This window comes from Ammodytes marinus, assembly GCF_949987685.1.
Source record: "Ammodytes marinus genome assembly, contig: scaffold_553, whole genome shotgun sequence".
Lineage (NCBI taxonomy): Eukaryota > Metazoa > Chordata > Actinopteri > Uranoscopiformes > Ammodytidae > Ammodytes > Ammodytes marinus.
The window spans coordinates 7501-14013 of record NW_027648434.1 but is presented as its reverse complement, the minus strand read 5'-3'; the positions used below and the strand labels follow the sequence as shown (position 1 = coordinate 14013).

The window sequence follows — 6513 nt, the reverse complement described above, 5'->3', positions numbered from 1 at the left end:
CACTTGGGTTTTTTGGGGGGGAAAGGGTCACTCACCAATTTTTTTTTCTGCTTTTGTTTAAAAGAAAATGAAAAAAGAATTGAAGACGTTTGTAGTTTGTATGAGGTTATATTTTTCCATTGCTATGATGAAAATAAAGTCAAAATGATATGAAACATTCCCCCCATGCAGTTTTATGGTGATTCTCGGGCTCATCATCGGGAAAAACCTGACTTTTTTTTTTTTTTTTTTTTTTCTGGGACTCTTTTCTGATTGGACGGCGAACAACCCTTTGTTTACTTGACGATTACCACGACAACAGAACCATGATTTTATTTTATTTTTTAATATTTTTTTCTTGTGTGTTTTTTTGTAAATTCACAACTGGTTTTTTGGGAGCACCAGTTTTCAGCGGGGACACCGTTCAATTTTTTTTTTTTTTTTAACACTTTTTTGAGTTTGTCGTTTTGGGTTTTTGAATCAGTTGCTATTCTTATCAATAAATAAATCAAAAACAGTCAAACTCATCTTCCTGCTAATTTGGAAGAACAAGCTCTTTCTTTTCATTTAGGAAAATAAAGGCTCAAGTATTTTTCTTTCTTTGATTTTTTTTTTTTGACTTGGAAAGTGAAGTGTCTTGTCCGTCTGCAGCCTCGGAGGGCTTTTATTTTGTAGAGGGTGAGAGACATGAGATAAAAATAATAAAAACATGGCGACTTGATTTATTTCTAAAAAAAAAAATGTGAATCATTTGAAGCCAATCTGCTTTTTATTTCATATTCAACCTTAGCGAACTAATAATAAAGTCTATATTGTACTGAATGTTTTTGTGCCATTTATTCCCACATAAATACACGGTCTTTGAACACACCTTACATTAAAATACACTTAAAAGGTACAGTGTGTAATATTGGAGTATTTAGTGGTGAGATTCTAGGGTTGCGTTCCGAATCTCATACTTTCTACTATATAGTATGTAGAAAAAAGATTTAGGATGTCCCGATTCTTGTGGCCAGATTTAGGATGGTTAGAAGTACCCGGATGTCCTACTTCATGCGGCCAAGATTGTTAGTGTTGAAAACTGCATCCTATTTGGGCGATTCTGACCCACAATCCATTGCGCACGTGAAGTGCCGTCACATCGGCGAAGCCTCCAATATGAAAACAAACAGGGATGCGACGGATACAAAAGCAAGAGGCAAGATCAAGGCGCAATGTTATGATGAAATAAGAGAGTAAAGTATGTCCCAATAGTATGCCTACTGCATCCTAACTAGATTGTTTTTATCGTCGGATGTAGTATGTTGAATAGAAAAAAGAAAGAGTATGCGATTCGAAATGCAACCTAGATGTCAACGCTCCCTTGCTAACCCCTCCCCTTTGTGGGATAATTTACAGAAGCTACGGTGGCCTTCAAGGACAAGAAGCTATAGTTACTAAAGATGGCATCATCCACCACTGCCTCAAGTCTTTCCTACAATATCAAGTGATGAGGTGAAGATGTATTTAGTTATTTATTCTATAGTACTTCTTCTTCTTCTTGGTCTTCCAACAGGTGGATAAAACAAACGGTCTCAAAACGGAAAACTGTTTGGCCGAGTTTGGTCAGCTCCTTCACCAAAAGTTGGTTCCAAAGTCTGAGAACATTCAGTTGCCAGACAGAATATGTATACAGGGGTTTACTCAATAAGTTGATGTATATATTTTTTTTAAGATTTTTTTTGGCATTTTCAAGCTTTATTAGATGGTACAGAGTTGAAATGGGGAGACAGAGAGAGAGAGAGAGGGGGGGATGACCTGCAGCAAAGGTCCACAGGTTGGATTCGAACCCGCGACCACTGCAACGAAGGCCGGAGCTGATATGGTACACGCTCTATCCACTACACCACCAGAGTTCCCCCTACTCACTAAGTTGATTCTGTCAGGAAACTAGAATAAAGACTTCTCACAAAACCGGACATTTTACATGCATAGATTTAGGACAGTAAACCAGTCATGGTTCAGGGCTCCACTGTTTTCTCTCATTGATTCCTTAAAAAGACACTCCCTGCGTTCCAATCTCCATACTTCCATACTATTTAGTATGCCAGAAAAAGATTTAGGATGTCCCAATACATGCACGTCAATTGTAGTATGCTGAAAATACATAAATGCCCCACTAACTCCAATAGCATTTTGGCGTATTCGTCTTTATTCTTGATATTTCTTGACATAATAAAAAAAAAATCTTCCTTATCTGATTTTTTTTTCTCTCCTGTCTGTGGCCCTAAAACTCTTCTGTACTTTAGTATGTAGTGTAGTAAAAAGACTAAAACTCTTCTGTACTTTAGTGTGTAGTTTAGAAAAATGAAAAGGTATGTGATTTTGAACGCAAGGTGTGTATAAACAAGACAGGAAACAATGGGGAACATTATTAAAGTAGACTGGGAGAAAAAAACACAGGAAATAATTTTTCCATCACAATCTCAACATTATTTTTTCTCAATACTCTGAACCAAAAATCTACAACTTCTAAAGCACTTACATCAACTAAACTTTCCACAATCATTCTCAGCACTATTCTGAAGGTTATTACAGAAGGATTTGTTCATATGTTGTTCATTGTCTGATTTATGAGACATTTTCTTCTTAAAAACACTCTGAAAATGTTAGATACATTTTTTTTTTATTAATTTCTGTGATGTCTGAAAAACAAAACACAGCACATTCCCACACACTCTTCAAACCACTGTGTGACCACAACCATAGACATCTAGAGAATAGACTCGCATCATTTATTGCGCCCAACGGCTTATGCACGTCTATTCTTTATGTCTATGACCACAACCGGGTCAGTACACTTGCAGGAAATTGTTGTTTCGATGCCACTGAATGCTGCTCCTAAATGTTATTATTTTTTTTAGCCTTTTTTTGCTTTCGACTGGTGATTTTTAATTTTTAGGCTACCGGCTAACCCCCGTTTGTTGTTTTGTCTTTGTTTGGTTCCTTGTTATATTTTACCTGATAAATGTTTTCTTCCCCTGCTAGAGTTGTGTTTATCAATAATAATAATAAAAAAATAACACACACACACACACACACACTGTAACACACACACTGCAACACACACACACACACACACACACACTGCAACACACACACACACACACACACACTGTAACACACACACACACACACACTGTAACACACACACACACACACACACTGTAACACACACACACACTGTAACACACACACACACACACACACACACACACACACTGTAACACACACACACACACACACACCTCAATTGATCGAATAAAATAAAAAATAAATAAATAAACTAGGTCAGTACATAACAAGAATCTGACGCAGTTCTGCAGCAGTGGAGTCCAGTAAACCACGTGACTTCTCAGAACTTATTTCCTGGTTCGTGACGTAACAGCAGCCGCCACACCCACCTAATTACATGTCCCCCCAGCTGTCCTGTTCTGTTTTTACCGATTCATACTGTTTTAAGCGTCAGTCGTCGCCAGTTCACTCCGCCGCGAGCCGTGATTTCAAAAATCCGCGTCTGATTCCACGGCTTTTCTCCCACATAGACAAGAGGTAAGAACGCGGAAATACTTGCAACTGTATAACGTCAACAGAACTCCATTTACAAAAATCTCTCGAATTAAATTTTTATTTGCGTCTCATAAAGAAATCACGGTGTATATAAGAAAAATAAGTACCATTTGAGACTAAATAGGACTCCAATTTATACTCGGCATTGATTTTATAAAGATTCGTCAACTTTTTACATGGGTTTTTCGCCTAATTTGAAGCAGTAAATGCAGTTAAAAGGCTTGATTCAGTAGAACTACACTTAAAAAAACTCGAATTTAACTTTTATTTACATATTGGCAGAAGTTCTCGCTGTATAGAACAAAAATAATCCTGCTTCGTGACTTAGTATGACTTTGACTTATCGGCATTCATTTTATACAGGTTAATCAACTGTGTAAGCTTTTTTTTTAATTCAAATTTAGTGCACTAAATGCAGTTGACAGACGTTCTATAGTAGAACTACACTTGAAAAACAGCCGATTTTACTTTTAACTGCGTCTCAGGTCAAATTCAATCGAACCACAAGAGAAATAAATAGGTTTCGAGACTGGATATGAGTCCCAATTTATACACGGCATTCATTTTACACAGATTTATCGACGCTTTAAGCTGTTTTTCTTCTAGTTTAGTGCCAGTAAATGCCTTAAAAGTTCTTATTAAGTCTATTTCTGAGTGTCTGCCTTATTATTGCGTATTAATGCAAGCTATCCTTAATGCCTATTCCTGTTTATCCTTTTTTATTTCGCGTGAACTCGGCTTTACAATGGATTTAATAGGGTTCGTAGTGGGAGTGTGTTGTTAGGTTGTTTTTCCAGGAAGTTACCATAGACGCAGTAACCAAGTCAGCTGCATGTTTAGAAGACAAAAGGGAGAATTTAAATGACCAGTTACTTAAATAAATAAAGAATTCTAAGAGTTTTGCTTATTCTAATGTGTTTGTGTCGTAAAGTATGGCGAGAAATGACTATTGGAATGAAATTTATTGGTCGTTTTTTTTTTTTAGTGTGAAGTTACCTCATGTAGATAGCTTTTAAAAGTCACCTGCATTATAAAATGTTGTGGGCTTAACCTTGCTTGTATATAGAGCGAAACATTTGGTCTATTCTGTGTTGAGGAATGTATTGATCACGATGAAATTTAAAGGTGTAGTCAGTGATTCTGGAGAACGCTTGTTGTCAAAAATCACTTTCCGTCAAAATCAGTGAATATCTCCTCATGATCTGCTACCTGTGTGTGCCTGTACTGTGTGCGTGTGCGCGTGTGCGTGTGTGCGTGCGTGTGTGCGTGCGTGTGTGCGTGTGTGCGTGTGTGTGTGTGTGTGTGTGTGTGTGTGTGTGTGTGTGTGTACTGTCTATATTATGTGTGTCTGTGTCTCTACTGTCTGTACTGTGTGTGTGTTTCTGTCTCTCTCTGTACTGTGTGTCTGTCTGTCTATTTGTCTGTACTGTGTGTGCGTGTCTGTCTGTCTGTCTGTCCGTCTGTATCTGTATCTGTCTGTACTGTGTGTGTGTGTGCGCTGAAAAACATTCCATTGTTAATACACAGAATGGCTGACTCCATCTTAAGAGAGAGAGAGTGTGAGTGTCTGTACGTACTGTGTGTGTGTGTGTGTGTGTGTGTGTACTGTGTGTGTGTCTGTACGTACTGTGTGTGTGTGTGTACTGTGTGTGTGTGTGTACTGTGTGTGTGTCTGTACGTACTGTGTGTGTGTGTGTGTGTGTGTGTGTGTATGTGTACTGTGTGTCTGTACGTACTGTGTGTGTGTGTGTGTGTGTGTACTGTGTGTGTGTGTGTACTGTGTGTGTGTCTGTACGTACTGTGTGTGTGTGTGTGTATGTGTACTGTGTGTCTGTACGTACTGTGTGTGTGTGTGTGTGTGTGTACTGTGTGTGTGTCTGTACGTACTGTGTGTGTGTACTGTGTGTGTGTGTGTGTATGTGTACTGTGTGTGTGTCTGTACGTACTGTGTGTGTGTGTGTACGTACTGTGTGTGTGTGTGTACGTACTGTGTGTGTGTGTGTGTACGTACTGTGTGTGTGTGTGTACGTACTGTGTGTGTGTGTCTGTACGTACTGTGTGTGTGTACGTACTGTGTGTGTGTACGTACTGTGTGTGTGTGTACGTACTGTGTGTGTGTGTACGTACTGTGTGTGTGTGTGTGTGTGTCTGTACGTACTGTGTGTGTGTGTGTGTGTGTGTGTGTGTGTCTGTACGTACTGTGTGTGTGTGTCTGTCTGTACGTACTGTGTGTGTGTGTGTGTCTGTACGTACTGTGTGTTTGTGTGTGTGTGTGTCTGTACGTACTGTGTGTGTGTGTGTGTGTCTGTACGTACTGTGTGTGTGTGTGTGTGTGTGTCTGTACGTACTGTGTGTGTGTGTGTGTGTGTGTTTTAAGGGTCTGTGTTAAGAGCTGATGCACTTTGTACTTGACATGGCAGTTTATTGCTGTTTGCACCTGACAGATAAAACCCGGAAGTGACACACCCACGTTAGCCCTTCTTCTGCAATCTGACAACAATAAAAAATAAAAACTCTCCCTGTGTTCCAATACCCATACTTCCCTACTATTTAGTATGCCAGAAAAAGGTTTAGGATGTCCCAATACATGCACGTCAATTGTAGTATGCTGAAAATACATAAATGCCCCACTAACTCAAATAGCATTTTGGAGTATTCGTCTTTATTCTTGACATTTCTCGACATAATGAAAAATAAATCTTCCGTATCTGATTTTCTTCTCTCTCCTGTCTGTGGCCCTAAAACTCTTCTGTACTTTAGTATGTAGTGTAGTAAAAAGACTAAAACTCTTCTGTACTTTAGTATGTAGTGTAGTAAAAAGACTAAAACTCTTCTGTACTTTAGTATGTAGTGTAGTAAAAAGACTAAAACTCTTCTGTACTTTAGTATGTAGTAGTAAAAAGACTAAAACTCTTCTGTACTTTA

General features: G+C 38.5%; 1 protein-coding gene across 1 annotated transcript in view; it reads left to right on the top strand.

Moving 5' to 3' along the window:
- Window positions 1-3417: 3417 nt before the first annotated feature.
- Window positions 3418-6513, top strand: part of mvp (major vault protein) — a gene marked incomplete at its 3' end in the record, with an annotated part of 9637 nt that continues 6541 nt past the window's right edge. The window contains exon 1 of the mRNA XM_080054449.1: window positions 3418-3570. The remainder of the gene's footprint in view (window positions 3571-6513) is intronic.